We start from the raw sequence: 18,118 nt of genomic DNA, 5'->3' as shown, positions 1-18,118 counted from the left end.
TTTAGACACAGTGTCACTCTGTGTTGCCTCGGCTGGTCTCAAACTCCTGGCCTCAAGTTACCCTCCCACCTTTGTCAACCAAAAATGCTGTGATTATAGGTGGGAGCCATTGTGCCTGGCATGGGACTCTTCTTAAATGAAGTTTGCGATGTGCACTTGTTTCAGTACTGTTCCCCTGCTATTACACAGGAGCCTACTGACATCGTGGAAAGGTATAGGGGAGAGGAAGCGTTCTATACACCTATGAGTAGGCCTGTCTTTTCATGGGCCTCTGCCACTGTGCCATGACCTGCACAAGTGCTTTTCATTTCTTACCCCCCAACTCTCCCCATACTTTTTGGTTGAAATTTCTTGTCAGAGAGCAGGAATCACCTATTTGAGGGTTTTAGATGCCTGCCCAGCTGTGGTTGATGCTGCCACCGCAGGTTACAGATTCAGGATTGGGGCTGGTGTAGAGGCAGGTTTTTTTGCCTCATTAGCCATGTCCTCTACGGGCCTGCCTTCCTAGCTCTTGGATGGTACAGAGAGACCTTCATACATACAGATTTTCCTATCCTTGTGTAATTCTCAAATTTAGGCTGCCTTTGAGTCCATGCTTGGAGACACAACAGGGAAAAATAGGACAGGCATTTCTCCACCATACTGACCTTACTTCAACTTCTGGTTTCTTGCCCAGTGCTCCTTTTCTGAACCATGCACCCTTCTGGACAAGGCGTCTTTACAGGAAATTATCAGTAGGACCTGACACAGCAGGGAGAAACTGAGCTGCATATTGATGTCACTTATGCCGTTAGGGGTCCTGGACTGAACCAGTTAACACAAACCCCACTAACCACAGAGGTGCATCTTAGACAGCCACGTGGCTTCCCTCTTAAATTTCAGTATTAACATTTTCTTTATACTTGGCCAATTCAATCAATTGGGGCATCAATTCAGGCAGGACACAGCTCTGGTCTATTGTGACCTGACCTGAAAGTCATCCAGGGCTGAGGCCCTGTCACAAAGGCAGGGCACACATGGGACTTACAACCCCAAGGGCACATGTGGTCCCCCTGCAAACACACACTGTACCATAATTTGGGCACCCCAAGATGGCCAAACTCAGTCAGGAAGCACAGAATATCGAGGCCTCACTGTGACATCCCACCATGGCACCTCCTGCCAGCTACAAGGGTATCCAGTACACAGGACACATAATCCAGTTCAGCCCCTGGTTTCACTTGCAGACAATTTGGCTTTTCCATGACTGGTAGGGAGGGCATCTGGAGGTACTCCGTGGGCAACATAGAGGAGCCGGGGCCTCTCCCTCTGTCCCCTAGTCAGCAAGGTCAGATGTTGTCATGGGTGCAGCCGTGAGTTTGGAGTCACAGAAATTGCAGCTGCTTGCAAAGGCAGCATGGCGAGTTTTCCTTCAGCAAGAGAAAAAAGCTTCCGGGAACAGTTCTGCAACACCAAGATCACAATGCCCTCCTCACACCTCCCCAGATGTTGTGTTTTTCCTCCATCCTTACTAAGTCAGCATGACCCACTCAATAATAAAAGCTTTACATTGCTTCAATCATCCCCTACCCTGCCCGAGGCCATCTCACCTGGCAGGGCTGTGTGGCATGGGGACAAAAACATTTTCACAGAAGAACACTGTCATAAAACAAGATGTGAATACAAAGACCCGTCATGTTTAGGAAGCAGCCAGGAAAAAGTCCTGTGTTTCCAGAAGGTTCCAAAATGAGTATGCATAACCCTTTTCATCCTGCTCATTTATGCAGTAAACAGTGTAGAACAATAACGAAAAAAAGAAAAAAACAATCCATCACTTCCTGGGCTCAGCTGCATTTGATAATCCTACTGCCTGGCGTGTGGACCAGGAGGAAGGAGAGGAAGCAGAGTTAGGCTGTCTGTCCACTACCTAAAATTGCAACTGACGTGGGTCCTGGGACACAAGTGACTGGCAGTGGACATGCTAGAGAGAAGATCTCAGACTGATCTGTCACGAGTGGGTGGAGAAATCACAGTGGGTGGGGGTTGCCATCCCACAACATGCAGCTTTCAGCAGACATCTCACCAGTTAGAAGTGCAACCTGTCTGCATCAGAAATACAGTGCCCATGAGCAGCTTCACTCCAGTTGGCCCCACCGGAGAACAGGCCCTTCATCATGGGCATCTGCAAGAGATGTGCGAGGTCCAGGGCTGCATCGGTGTTGTGTGGTGACAGTTTTGAACCTCACTAACAGGTGTTTAAAGCCTACCAGGGTTCCAGAGTCAAAGATGCCTTTGTTGTGTTGAGCTATGCCTGCTTTCTCCTTGGCACAGCCTGTGGTGAGTCTGAAACAGCCCAGAGCAGATCCTTTGGTTTTAGCTTAGAGTCAAGGCCAGCCTATTGAGATTTGTGAATTTGCAATTCCGAAACAGTCGGTAGTGGGGGGAAGGGATTCTGGAGCAGCAGGATAACCAGCATGCTGCAAGGCCAGACAACAGTGAGGCAGGGAGACACCTGCATGGTATGCTTTCCTATGGCCTTTAGGCCTTGCCAGTCTTACAGTCCAAACGGGCACCTCAAATCATGCACCTTAGTTGCAACAGTCATCGGCTTATACATGGCTGACGCCCCAGTTCAGAAGAGCTCATTTCACACTGTTTGGGACTGGGGGTTGATCAAGGAAAATGATAGGATCACCAGAGGCAATACCACACAGGCAGCTTTATTGGGTGGTGCTTGGACAGGGAATGCAGGGAGGAGACAGACTGTCCAGAGTCTGTGTTTCCAGGGTCACCATCAGAACGGGAAGAAGGCAGGAGAACTGATGGTGCAGATGGGAATTGGAGAAGGACCTTATGGGTATAGGTGATATTGCTCAGCAGCTGGGCAAAGTGGCTTGGGAGTCTCGTAACCATAAGATTCTATCTCATCTATGGTTAGCAGATGTTAGGTGAGGACTAGCAGGGTATGGAAGCCAGCAAGGCTCTGAATGCCTAACAATCTGCTTGGCCATGCCACGTTTCAAACAATCAAATGTGTGAAAAATTCAGTTCTGTGCTGATGGGCTTCTGAGCCAACAGGTCTCAGTCTTGTGAAGGAAAACGTAGAGAAACATGAGCAATGCTGCACGACAGCTGAGATGCTGCTGCAAGGCCCTTTGCCAGCCACATCCCACGTCTAAACAATAAGCAAGGCCTTCCTCCAGCCTAGGGGCTACACACACAGGTCATCTTTGGTTCATTTATAGAACACAAGCTGAAAGCTGTTTTTAAAGTCTCTGAAGATGTATCTCCACCTGGAGACCGTCTCTCTTTTTCCATGTGGACTTCCTTCCTCCAGGGATCCCAGGAGGCAAGAATTATCACCTTCAGAAACGCTTTCTGTTACCCATACTTGAAAAACTAACGCAAACACACACGCAGAGTTAGAGAGAAAAAGCGTGAAAGCAAATCCAAGCACTAGATATAGATTGATTGCGAATAATGTTAATACTATAATTCCTCACAGACAAAGTTTCCTACAAAAGGCTTTTAAGATTCTGTAGAAAAGAAAACCAGTGGAAATCACAAGCATCCAAGTATCCCTGTCTAGAGCAAGGGAGGAAAGCTCAGTGTTAAGCAAAGCCAGCACTGTCTCCTTTAGAAAGGCTGATTAACTGACGGGCCTGTGTGAAACACCATTCAGGGGAGGCCACTGCTGTGGACTAGCCTCCTGCCCTAAGCCCCAGCTGATCACACCCGACCAGAATGGGGTCACCTGTGCTGAGTGCCACATAATCATCCTGAACTTTCCTATGGGCCAATTAAAAAAAAAGAAAAGAAAAGAAAAGAAAAGAAAAAACAAAACTTAGAATCTTCCAATTAACCTGAGCCGGCGAAATAAGGAAGACCCTTCTGCTCTAATCTTAGAAGGAAAGGAACTTTGAAAGGCTGAATCTGTTTTCTTTTTCTTTCCTTTTCTTTCTTTCTTTTTTTTTTCTTTTTTACGCTTTCTGCTTTCTTTAGCACTGTTCTGCCTACAAAGCCAACCTCGTCTGCTTGGTTCATTGTAACACTCATTTTATTTTACAGAATGTAGTGTTGCTCAATTCTAGCATCGCCAACAAAAGCCAGTTTGATCTTTAAATCATATTTGCTGTTATTATTTTCTTGGCAGATTCTGGTGGTTTTGGGGGACCCCAAAGACACAGCTGATGTCCCTGGAGACCCCTTGACAAATGCAGGGGAGATGCCGCTGACAGCTTTGGAGGCCCCTCTTACCCTCACAGAGGCACAAGGGTTGTCAGTTCCTCTCGGGTCACATTTTTGCATTGATTCCCCTGATCCTTTTGGCTCTTGATTCCAGGATTCATTTGTCCTGTGAGAGAGAACATGACCTGCGGATTTGTGGGGGCTGACAAGTCACTGACAAGACGTGTAGTTTTAAAGGTAACTGATGGAGGGAACAGATGATCACAGGCAGTGTGTGACTCTGGTTTTTGGAAATTTGCAGGGATCTGGGTTCTCCAGTTTCTTTTGCTTGTATGCTTCGGTAGGAGAGATTCACTGGTTACGTTAGTCAAGAGAAGCTCAGAGTCATAGCCGGGACTGACTGGTGGCTCCAGTTTGGGCACTCAGGAGCGATTGGAGCACTCGCCACCTAAAAATAAGATATCTGTATTAGGATCAGCTGGTCATGAAACAAGTTAAATACCATGTCACCGCCAGCCTCAAGACAGCATCCATGCAGCAACAGGGAGGACTCTGTGCAGCTGCTGACACTTTCTGTTGTATGTGGATGAATAAGACAAACAGGCTGGTTGGTTAGAATGGGTAGATTCCTCATCTGGCTCATTCTTTGGTCTGTTCAATTTCAGTTGGTTTAGCTCATGGGAAGCCTGCCTAAGGGGCTGTTTTCAGAGCCCCCAGCCAACCTGAGATTCTAGTACCAGAGTATCTGGAAAGGCTGACCTAACTGGAAATGGAGGGGAGCTGATGGCAAGTTTTTCCAGCATGCTTTCCATAGGGTAATTCTTGCGCCTGGCAGACAGCCTAATATCCAGTTGTCCAACCGACCGGTGGTCACGTGGCCCCTCATATGGGAAACTTGTTTACTCTGGCAGATGTCCTTGTGCTTCTTGTCTGATCTGTGTCCAGCTTATGCCTGCCTGTGACCACCATTCGGGCGCTTGGAGTTTGAAATTCTCTCCATCCCCCAGCATCCCAGATAAAGTCTGACCTTGGTTGCCATTTGATGTTCAGGTGACAGGCACAACTTCCAATCACCTCCACAACACAAAATAAATTCAAAGACTTGTTACTTACTGATCCTGGGAAGAGAGAGTTCAAAGAGTTGGGAGGACAGTTCTCCATTCCCTGATCATGTGAGGCAGGAACGAAGAGCCAAATAATCAGGCAGGTAGAGAGAGAGAGAGGAGAGAGAGAGAGAGAGAACATATAAATATACAGGAATAGGGAATGGGTCAGGTAGGTTCACAGTCAAAAGTCTGAATGGTCCTTTCAAAGAAAAGGATTTTGAAGGAAAAGCGGGGAGAGATGCCTCTAAATTTTTAACTCTGCCCACAGGCTTGAGCCAGTTGAGTGTACTGTTCTACTTCAACTTCCTAGGCAGCAACCTCCGCTCTGCCATTCCCATTACAAGGGCATACTCCAAACTATGGGTATTATCCTCCTGACAGTCATAAGAGTAGTCTCCCTGGTTCACTGCATCCTCTCAAAAAGGCTTATTAATCTCCATGCAGCCATCTGCTGAATGCTATATGGTCTGTCTGCAGCTGGAATGATGAAAGCTCCAAGAAACACATGGTAACAAGGACACTGTAACATATGAATGGCATGTTAACTCCATAAACCCAAAACTGATGGTGACTAACTGTAGCATTCATGTCCTATGATTTGGTCATGACCCAAAGGAAAGGAGACTGTGAAACAAAATTAATGGGAGGCCATTGTGCCAGGCTAGCTTCCTGAACTAGGCCCCGGAAGATCATAAAACCAGAATGGGGTCACTCATGCTAAGTGTCATGAAATGAAACTGAACTTTCACGGGGGCCAGTTAAAAAATTTCAGAAGATGCCAATCAATATGACTCAGCAAAATCAAGAGATGCGCTCTGCTTGAACCCTAAATGGAAAGGAACTTGGAAATGAGCAATCTGCTCTTTGCTTGCTGTTTCTGCTTTCTTCAGCACTTTTCTGTGTAGAAAGGCAAACTCCTCTGCACAGATCATTAGAATACCCATTCTAAATGAGCGAGGTTGCAGGTCCGAGGGTCTGACCTTGTGGGCCTATTTCTGGTCCTCTACTTCCTCACTGTGGAACCAGGGTCATGGCTCAATCCCACCATTGCAAAGGTTAGCTCATTACAGAGATGGGCTCATTCCTACCAACCACCCAAGGGAGGCTTGCACGCAGAAAATGACACAGACCAGCAGAGCACTTAGCACAGCAGCTGCCTGGCACCCAGTAAACCCTGAACCAAGCAGGGTGAAGGGCACCTGGTGTGGCAGATGCCTGAGTGTGTGAAAAAGAGGAGTGCAGTGGCTGACAAAGAAGAAAGGAAGGCCTGAGACATCTGAGGAGTTGATGTCCATGCAATCAACAAGTTCTGAGTCATGATTCAGCATATACTCATGTCCTGGGGACATAATTCCTCTTCTGGCTGCTTTCTGCTTTCTTCTGGCTGCTTTCTGGAATACAGAAAAGAAAACTGGAACGATCATAGGTTCAAGAGAGATTTGCAGCTACTAAATAGGTAACTGCAGGCTGTTTCAAACCGTGAAAACAACTGTGTGGGCAAGACTGTGTTTCAAATAGCCATGTAGAGGGCTGCCCTGCATGTCTAAGCTGTGGCAGAAGAATTTGCAATGTGGCTTCAGCCCTCCTTAGAAACATGCACCTGAAAGGTTGAGGACAAGCAAAGTGGGGGCATCCACAGTGTCCAGGCGGAGGACTCTCCTCTCAGAGCTCTGAGTTGTGGGGATGGATACAGGCAGGGTGAGCCTGGAGAATGTCTTGGAAGACGCCCCCAGGGCCGACTCCCACAGACACATGTATTGATCCTGGTTCAATAGCCCGGGCTGTCGTCCCAGGCAGGACTAGAACAAGTTCCACCATGTCTGCACAGGTCTGAGATGTGAGATGATTTACCCGTGATGGCAGATTTTCAGGAGAAAATGAAAATAAATGCATTAACCAATGTGCATGTGGATCATAAGACATATATAGGTTTAGAAATGTTAAAATACGGGGGGAAGTTAAAACTTAGACACACAGTAAACAAAGCTACTTCCTATTCACCACATCATTTGGGCCAGGCATTTTACATGCGGGTGACCTCAGGTATAAACTCACAACAATGCTCTTACTTTGTACTATTACATGTCCATTTTACAAATGAAGAATTGAGGCACACGGAAGGCGCATGATTGGCTCAGCTTATAACCAGCAGCAGTCACATTTCACAGAGCCCTGCCCTCGCCCTGGCCTCGCTGTGTTCCCCATGACCAGGGGAGGGCTGCTCTCATCAACAGTTACCCAATGCCCGATGCCCCATGCCACATGGCTGAGGCCTGCAAGGAAGCCAGTGAGAGACTGTCACTGGATCTGGCCCACCTAGCCTCTCCCCAACCCCATCAGGACACCACCCTTTCTGAAATTCAGATGAGGGCTCTGCTGGAGACGTTGGGTTTAGAACAGAGTGAGTGAGGATGGAGAAGCTTCCACTTGTACATGGATGATGCAGGTCCCTTCCGCCCTCCAGAGGCTGCACTCCTGTCCCGGCGTGGGGCCTGCACCCCCATAAACCTGCCCTGACTCTTCCCCATCTCTCCCTGCTGACTGAGTGGCCCAATGATCTCCTGTGGACCAACTCCAATAGGTCAAAAAGGAAAATATATGAACAAATATTACTAAGGTTAGTAATTGCGTGCAGCCTTCTTCATAACTGTAGTCATATGAAATACTGTGACCAGAAGCTAAGTCATCCTAAGACATCTATGAAAAACCTTGACAGATCACACTGCATATAGTTTCACCCAAGGAGCCAAGATCATGAGAAATTTTTTCTTTCACAAATGAAGATTTTAAAAAGGACATCTCTTCATTTATTGAGCAAGTGTCAATGTTTATACATGCGTGCACAGTGCTTGCACACAGAGTTAACAATGGGATAATGTATGTTTGTGGAGTCGAATCTGAAAAATGCATAAAACAAATTAGAACTCTCTCAAAGTCTCCACACAATTTATACCTCCAGTATTGGAAATAATGCAAAGAAAGGAATAGCATAGTGAGTGGTTAAAAATAATGCTGACACTTCAACATTGTGAAAATACACAAACAGGAAAAAGAAGCTAGAAAATTCTGAGAAAAGAGGCACTACAGGTAAAGATATAGGCAATTGCATGGAGATAGTCCTTAAGAGCTGGCTGAATTTCACAGTTGCTAACTATATGTTGAAGTTTTGCGTCACATGTACCTGCTGTTTTTTCTTTTAGAACATGTGTATCCTCAAAGGATATCTCACATTTATTTTCTGTTTGGCACTGATCTTTTAGAAATTCTATGATGCACGAAATGAGCATTCCTTATTAACCCTCCCTATTTTCTGCCTAGGGGTATTGATCATTTCGAAATTAGATGTCAGAGATACTGACATTATGGGCTTTCAGCACTTGGCATTATGGCCTACGGGGTGGGGTCTTTTGGGATTCTGATCCAAACCCACTAGGTTTATGCACTGCTTTTGTTCGTGTCTCTTAATCCTCTCTCCCTCTGCTTAATGAGTGCACAGATCGCAAATATAGAGCTCTTTAATTTTCACCCATGAACATCCTTGGAGAGCCCATCACTCACCACACAAAAAACATCTGCCATGAGAATTTCCCCTCATTTCCCTCCCAGTCTCTGTCTCCCAAGGTAGCCACTATCCTGACTTTAGTGCCATAGAGTAGTATTGCCTCTTTTGATCTCCATCTAAATGGAATTATGGAACTGATATTCTCTGCATTGGCTACTTTTTCTCAACATGAGGTTCGTGGTCTTCTTCCACGTTATGGATGTAGCCATAGCTTTTTCACGCTCAGGGCTGTATAGTATTCCTTTGTATGAGCTCCAACGTATTTCCCCATGCTCATGGTGATGAACATGGGGGTTGTTTCTAGCACGCTCCTAAGGGCGTTCTTATACACATCTTCTGTTGAATGAATGTGTGCCTTTCCGCTAGTACATACCTCTGAGAGGACATTCTGAGGGGCTTAAAGTGTATGGGTGTTCAGCATTAGTTCATACATTTGGGTCTCTTTTAGTCTCTAGCAGACCTATGGCCCACAATGCCCTCCTGCATCCCACCGTCCTTTTCCATTGTATTGACTTGTTGTAGCTGACTGATCAGTGGACCTACAGCATGTCTCACCACTACTCATTTGTCTGTCTGCTGCCTCATTGTGTCATTTAACTCTTGCTCCTTTCCATGGATTCTGATTATCAGGCTTTAGGTTCATATCTAGATTTGAGGTAGGTCTCACTCTTTTCTGATGAAAATACTTCATTGTTGGTTTCCTGTCTCCTACTGCATCCTAGCATGAGGCACATGATTTCCGGTTGTTTCACTCTTGAGCTTATTGACACTGACAGGTGGGTTCAGGTGATGACAGTCTCATTCCTCTCTTGTAGGATGCCTCATTGACCTTGAACCAAAGCGTTTCATTCATCCTACAGCAAGTGTCTCACTGGGAGTTGCAGATATTGGGTTTGTTTGGTTTTGGTTTTTTTCTGAAACATAGCCTTTACCATCCTCAGCTGCAATGTTTCAGTGAGGAAGACCTCTCCCTCAACTACTGTAACTATTGTGAATTCTTGAAATACAAAGGAAGGGCAGAAAAAAGCTTAATGATTTCCAGTAGATTGCCGATAGTCACCAAGTAAGGAGTGGTTGCACTTCTTCCATTTTTTTTTTTTTTTTTTTTTTTTTTTTTTGAGATGGAGTCTTGCTGTGTCCCCCAGGATGGAGTGCAATGGCACAATCTTGGCTCACTGCAACTTCTGCCTCCTGGGTTCAAGCAATTCTCCTGCCTCAGCCTCTCAAGTAGCTGGGATTTCAGGCAGCCACCACCACACCCGGCTAATTTTTGTATTTTCAGGAGTAGTGGGGTTTCACCACGTTGGCCAGCCTTGTCTCAAACTCCTGACCTCAGGCGATTCACGTGCCTCTGCCTCCAAAAGTGCTGGGAATGCAGGCATGAGCGACCGTGCCTGGCTCGTACTTCTAATGACATCCAAGTGTCATTTTAAAATAAACTTTTAGATTTCAGAACAGTGTTAGATTTACAGAATTATTGCAAACATGATACAGAGAATTTCCATACACTTCACGTTTAGTTTCCCTATTATTAACATCTTACATTAGCATCTATATTTGTCCCCATTAATGAATCCATACTGATACATTGTTATTAAGTCCATAGTTTATTCAAGTATCCTCAGTTATACCAAATGTTCTTGTGCTGTTTCAAGATCCCATCGACGATACTTCATGACATTTGGTAATCCTGTGTCCTTCATCTTGTCTTCGTAGTGACAGTTTCTGAGGTTTTTCTTGTTTCTGATGACCTTAACAGCATTGAGGAGTATTGATTAGGTCTTCTGCATAAAGTCCATCCAGTGGGATTTGTCTTATCTCTTTTCTAATGATTAGCATTGGAGGTATGAGCTCTCAGAGGAAGATCTCAGATGTAAAACCCCATTCTCATTACATCATGTCAAAGGAAATTACCAGAAATATGACTTCTCATGATTGACGTTAGCTTTGGTATGCACTTCTTCTGTAAAGCGACACTAATCAAGAAAATATGGGTATTGGTGGAGGAATAGACACACATCGATGGAACAAAATAAAACCCCAAAATAGACCCACACAAATATTGTCAACTGATTTTTGACAAAAGTGCACAGGCTGTCGTATGGATAAATTGTAGTTTTTTCAACAAATGGCACCTGACAAAATAAATGCCAATACACAATGAAATGAACCTAAGGAGAACCTCACACCTTTCACAAAGAAGTAACTCAAAATAGGTCATAAACCCAAATATAAAATACACGATTTTAAAACTTCTGGAAGAAGACACAATGGAACATGCACATGACCTTGATGTTGGAGATGGGTGTTTAGATACAACATCACAAACATGGCCCATAGAACGCAAAACGGAGAAGGTGCACTTTCTGGAAAAAAAAAAAAATTGCTCTGCAAAAGACACTATTAAGAAAAAGAAAAGGCAAGCTACAGACTATGAGAAAATATTTGCAAGGCATACATCTGACAGAAGACTCATATCTAAAATCTTTACAGAAAGCTTAAAATTAAACAATAACAAGTATCTAAAATCTACAGAGAATGCTTAAAAGGAAGTAATTTAAAAAATAGCTGAGGGGACTGTACCCTGCAGAGCCAAATGGGCAGAGATGCCCAAGGTCTTGGGAGCCCACCTCTTGCATCAGTGTGGTCTGATTGCTAGACATAACGTCAATGGGGATTATTTTTGAAGCTTTAAGATTTAATGACTGCCCTGTTGGGTTTCAACCTGGCCTGTAGCCCTTTTGTTTTGGCCAATTTCTCCCATTTGGAACGGGAGCATTTACTCAACGCCTATACCTTCATTGTATCTTGAAAGGAACTAACTTGTTTGTTATCGTACAGGCTCATAGGCAGAAGTGACTTGCCTTGTCTCAGATGAGACTTTCGACTTGGACTTTTGAGTTAATGCTGGAATGAGGTAAGACTCTGGGGGACTGTTGTGAAGGCTTGGTTGTGTAAGAACATGTAAGAAAAGACATGAGATTTGGGAGGGGCCAGGGGTGGAATGATATGGTTTGGCTCTGTGTCCCCACTCAAATCCCATGTCGAATTAGAATTCTCAGTGTTGGAGGAGAGGCCTGGTGGGAGGTGATTGGATCATGTTGGGGCAGGGGGAACTTCCTCCTTGCTTTTCTCAAGGAGTTGATTGAGTTCTCACAAGATGTGGTTGTTTAAAAGTGTGAAACTCTCCCCTCTTTGCTATCGCTCTCTCTCTCCTACTCCAACTGAAGCTGTGCCTGCTTCCCTTCCACCTTTCATCATGATTGTAAGTTTCTTGAGGTCTCCACAACCATATTCCCTGTACAGCCTGCAGAACTGTGACTCAACTAAACCTCTTTTCTTGGTAAATTACACAGTCTCGGGTAGTTCTTTACAGCAATGTGACAACAGAATAATTATCTATCTATCTATCTATCCCCATAGACCAACTAATTATATAGATGAAGGTTGATGGGAAGTAGCTTTCTCACTGTTGAGGTAGATACTTACAGATAAACAAAGGAAGGAGACTAAAAGCTCCTTGTGGTATTAGAGTAGTGTCGTGGACATCAGGAAATACTCATGTTCAACTTCATAAACATACAGAGGGTGCACACATAAACACTAATAAGCAGGTAAATAAACACGCATATATTTCTTTGTTCTGTAAATGAGAGAGCAAGAAGCAACATCTCCCAAGGAATGATGAGCATTCCTAGCACGAACATCTAGGATTCTAATACTTTTCCTCAATACAAGGAAGCAGAAATACTTGGAAAATGGATTCTTCTGTGACTGGAACAGAAGATATAAAAATGATAATCACTGTAATTATTCAATGAAAATGCAAATATGAAGAGCAGTACGATTTCTCTACACACCTAATACAATGAATAAAATTCAAAGACCTGAAAATACCAGACTCTGGAGAGGATGTGGAAGTCTCATTCATTGCTGGGAAAGAAGAAAACTGTTACATTGCACGGCAGGACCTTTTGATTGTTTCTTACATAGGGAAACATAGAATTACCATTAGACTCAGCAATCCTACTCCTAGATTTCGTTTAAATTGAAAATGTAGGTTCCCATAGACAAAACTGTGTGCACAAACATATATAACAGCTTATTCAAAATCAACAACCAAGACTTCCTTCAAGGGGTGAAGGGATAAAACAAGTGGTACATCCATCAACTAAAAGTTTATTCAAAGCTCAAGCCACCCTCAAATGTTCTGGAACAGACACTTTTGGAGGCCAATTCTAACAAATAGTCAGGGAAAATTATCATCAACTTATCTCAACTCTTCCAAAGCAGCCAAAAAGATGAGCAATTGTCCACTTCATTCTCCTGGGCTAGGACTCCTGGATTCAAAAAACAGATAAAGATGCATCCTCAGCTCACATGAAAAGAACACGTGAGTGAATTGTTCACTGATAACATAGCAAATGTCCTAAATATGTAATCGCATATTCAAGAGAACAGTGGACTAAATGCATAAGCAACCTGTATGTCAGGAATAAAAATATTATTTCATGTTAAAAAAAGTTGCAATTGTAATTCCCTACATGCAAGATAGAGAAAAAGTTCCGTCGTGTAAATGGGTACAGAAAAGACTTTGAATGAAATTCTATGTGATTTCAAATTAACAACTTTCAGCAAACTAACATGAAAAGGAACTTCCATTTCATAAAATTGGCAGGAAGCATACTTAAATCTCAAAAGTTAGAAGCATTCTCATTCACAGCAGGGACAACCATCGACACAGACTATCACCATGGCCTTCCATAGGTACAGAGGATACGAAAATAAAAACGAACCAAAATTATGGACATGAAAAATATACATGAGGTATAGAGATAGAAAACAAATAGTATTTTGACAATATAATTATCAAGAGAATTCAGGGGAACAGACACACGAAGTGTTCAAATGAATAAGAGACTTCAGAAAACATCATATAAAGGATGACAACAGCAAAACAAGAGGATTGTCACACAAAAGCAACTTAGTGTCTAAAATAGAAAATATACCATTTGCAAGAGCGTTGAAATCCAAAATATAAATTAAAAGAAGCCTAACCAAAATGACCTTTATGGAGGCAATCATACAGGTTTACTGGTAGATTCAGGGAAAAAAATCCAAAATTAATGGAGTAACATGCCACATTCATTGATGGAGAACAGAATATGGTAAAGATGTAAATCCTGCTTAAGTTATATACAAAGTGCCTTTCTCGTAGCTGCCTAAGTGAAAGTCAAGCTCAGGCTCTGCTCCCAAAATCAATCGTGGAAAAATATAGAAAGATAAGAGAAAAAAAAATCTGAAGGAAACAGAGAAAACTCCGGGGATGATTGAAGACAGTGTTGAACTGGTATTCATGTTTGGGGTGGGGGAAGCCACAGGGATATTGAGGAGGTGTGTAGTCTGTATAGACAGCATATTACGGGATGGGTAGAAGGAAAGATATTAAAATCTACCCGACATCCCCACATCATCGCACAATCTGAGGCAGCACCTCAAAACATGATGCCAGTGGCCCTGGGATAATACCAGGACATCAGGAAATTTGAACTGAGTGAGAATTTTTGACTCCAGAGTTTTGTTAATAACCACCTGGAACAAACCTAGTGGAAGAGGACAGGCCTTCCAAAAATTATTTTCATGGAAAAAAAGAATGATCTAGAAGTAGAATAGTGTTTGTGAATCACACATATGAGGGGATAGTGTTTAATGAAATATGTATATGTGTGCGTGTGTGTGTGTGTGTATATATATAGTCTACATATCTACATGTACCTATATCTAAAGATACATACATATAAATATACATATATGATATAAACATATACAAATGTATGTGTTTATGTATATACACATAAATATAAACATAATCTACATACACCATATATAATGTACACATACAATTGCAAAGATTTAAAATCTATTTCTTACTATATGAATGAAGATTAAAATACGAAAAATCACTAAATTGGACTACGAAATGATAGATACCTTCAAAACTCATGGCTTCCCCAAATCTCTTGCTGCCGTTCAGCCTCTTCAGTGTAAACACAAAGCTTTTAGGACAAAAGCTTTGCAAAGTCTAGGTCTGGCTGGGGAGGAACCCCCGTGGGAAGGTGTGTGTCTTCTCCTAGAGGTCACTACAATCACAGTTACTGCAGCCCCCAGGGACCATCTGGCCTTAGACCCGCAGCCATTCTCTGCAAGGGGTGGAGGAGGGCAAATGCTCAGAGGTGACAGAAACAGAGCATCTCCCACCCATCACTTCATCAAAGAGCCAGGAGGAGGACCCTCCTGGGTAAAGACTAAGGGTTCTCTCACCCCACATAGAGGGGCCACAGAATCCAGCTCAGCCCCTCCTGTCAGCCCTAGAAGATCCCGGCAGCCTTGCCCAAGGACTCCCTTCCTTCCCCTGCCACCTCTGGGGACTCAGGTCAGAGCCTTGGTCGGATGGGAGCCAACACCTTCGGCAGAAGATAGGGATCCAGGCTATGCGAGGAATCAAGGTCAGGACTGTGAGGGATGACTGAGGGCTCCCCAAACCCCACCTGCAGTCTCCCACTACCCCTACCCCCATCCTCCCCCACTACCACACCCCTCCCCCACCCCCACACCGCAGTCTCTCCCCCAGACCCTCACACCCCCACTACCCTCTCTGACCTCCACACCTCTTCCTACACCTACACCCCCAAATGTGTCCACTCCCCACCCGACCCCCGAAATCCCCTCTTCTGCCCCTCACCATGACAGAATTCAGTCCCGCCCCTGCTGTCAACACAGGGAATCCCCTATCTTGGTGGCCGGATGTGATGCCAGTGACTTGCGCCTTGGGGATCACAGAGAAGTGAGGGTCTGGTTCTGATGGAGGCTTGAGATTGTTGGGGGGAAGCGGGCCCAGGCTGTGTGAGGAGGCAAGGTGAGAGACGCTGAGGGAGGACTGAGGATGCCCCCACCCCAGATAGAAGACCCCAAATAATCCAGCACCACCCCCATTGCCAGCCCTAAACCACCTGAGGGCAGACTTTTCAGGCTGGGCCACCTTTCACCACTCCTCCCCTTAAGCCCCAGGGGACTCTGGAGTCAGAGCTTGGTTTGACCAGGGCAGGGTTGGTTAGGAGAGGGCAGGGGCCAGGCTCTGCCAGGTCTCAAAGTCAGGATTCTGAGGGAGGGCTGAGGCCCCATAGAGGGAAGCTCGGTCTTTGCTGTCAGCCCTGGGAAGCTCCGGGAATGGGGACCAGGCACATTGATGCTGTTGTCCACATCCTGGGCTGATGGAGGGAAGGGGCTTGGTATCATGAGCACCACCTCAGAGGAGTAGACGGAGGGCCCAGGTCCTGCCGGGAGAGCACGGTGGCCTTAAAGGACAATCACCACAGGACAGGGGGCCCACCCCGCCCCCATCTCAGGCTAAGGTACCTCCTCATTCCGCCTCAGGAATCCGACGGACAGACTCAGGTCCGCAGAGGGGAGCTCTGACGCAGCACTGCCAGGATCAAGGGGAGGAAAAAGAGGGAGGACTCAGGAGACCTTGGACTCCAGATCATTGGGGACCTCGGCCCTTGGAGGTGCCATGCACGATGGCTGCATGTGGTACATCCCTGCCTATGCCTTGGAGATGACAAAGAGGAGAGGGCTTTGGTATGAGGAGTGGAGGCTCAGGTTAGCAGAGGGAGGAGTCTCAGGACCCTGAGGGAAGACTCAGCAGAGCTCCTTTCCCAGATGTAGGAAACCTGCCCTTCCTGTCAGTCCTGGGGGGCCGCGGGCAGGACTGTGGGGAACAGACCTGGCCCCCACTTCCTGGTTAGGGATCCCAGGGAGATGGTGGCCTTGACCTACAAGACCCATCCAAAGTTCAGCAGGAGGGAAAGGGCCAGGCCCTGTCGGAAGTAAATCTGAATACCTATAGGACACCCAGACACAGGAGGCACTCCTGAAATATGCACCTTTTGTCAGTCTTGGGAATCCCATTCAGGGATGTCAGTGTATCGCCCCTTCACTTCTGCCTCCCAGGCCTCAGAGAGGTGGGGGCCTCCCTCTGAGGGGTGTCCTCAGCTCAGCAGAGATAGCCACACCTGGTCAGCACAGGTTGGGTTCAGAGTCTGCCAGGAGTCAAGAGAAGGAAGGTTGGTGAGGACTGAAGGTAAGAAGGTACCTCCACACCTCGAAAAAGAAGGGAACTTGCAGAACCTGGCTTCCACTGTTCTCAGCCCTGGGTGGCCCCAGGCATAGGTACCATGTGGCATGCTCTCCTTTCTGCCGCACGGCGGGAGGTGGGAGGTCTCAGGGAGGTGAACACCTTGGTATTAGTGGCACTTACAGTTCAACAGAGGAAGTCACATCTGGCCAGCAGCGGGAGGGGTCCCAGGATCAGCAGGACCCAAGGAGTGCCCCCTTCATGAGGACTGGAGGTACCCCTGGCCCAGAAGGAAGGGACTCCACAGATTATGGCTGCCACCTGTTCTTAGCTCTGGGGCAACCAGATCAGGAATGTCCCTAATTGGCAATCTCACTTGTACCACAGATAGGAAGTTGGGGAACCCTTGGGAGCATGGGGTGTTGGTGTAAAGGGGAGATGGCTGCTCGTCTCAGGAGTTTGGGGGTTGAGGAAGGGCAGATGCCAGGAGGAGTAAAGATGAATAACCCACCAGAAGACATTGGAAGCCTCGCCCCAGAACCAAAGGGGCCAGCTCCTGGAGTGAGCCCTGGATACCCCACCCAAGGGTGATGGGATGTGGAGCCTCCTCACTTCTGTTTCTGGATCTCAGGGAGGCTCACCCTCAGGCCTTGTTTTCAGAGGGTGACTCAGGTCAACACAGAGACCCCAATCTGATCGACTGACACAGTGGTCCCAGGATCTGCCAGGTGTCCAGGTGAGGAACCTGAGGGAGGGTTGAGGGTACCCCCAGGCAAGAACGCAAAGATTCTTGCGTTCTTTCCCACAGAAATCTTCCCTGCCCCTGATGTCACCCCAGAGATCATAGGCAGGGCTGTCAGCTGAGGACCCTCTCTCATCCTGGGATCTTCAGTGTCAGGGAGGAGGATGCCTTGGTCTTTAGGGGGCTGCACTCAGGTCAGTAGAGGGAGGGCCCCAGACTCCGCCAGGAGTCAACATGAGGACCAAGCAGGTTCCTCGCCCAGGACACATGGTGTCCAGTGAATTTGGATATCTCTTGCTGTCTCTCCCAGTGGACCTGGGCACGTGTGGCCCGACGTGGGTCCCCTCATACCCTTCTGTTCCATATCAGGGTTGTGAACTCTTTATCTGAGTTTCTCGAGCCAGCAA

This window comes from Chlorocebus sabaeus, chromosome X (assembly GCF_047675955.1).
Source record: "Chlorocebus sabaeus isolate Y175 chromosome X, mChlSab1.0.hap1, whole genome shotgun sequence".
Taxonomy (NCBI): Eukaryota; Metazoa; Chordata; class Mammalia; order Primates; family Cercopithecidae; genus Chlorocebus; species Chlorocebus sabaeus.
This window is presented reverse-complemented; position numbering follows the sequence as displayed.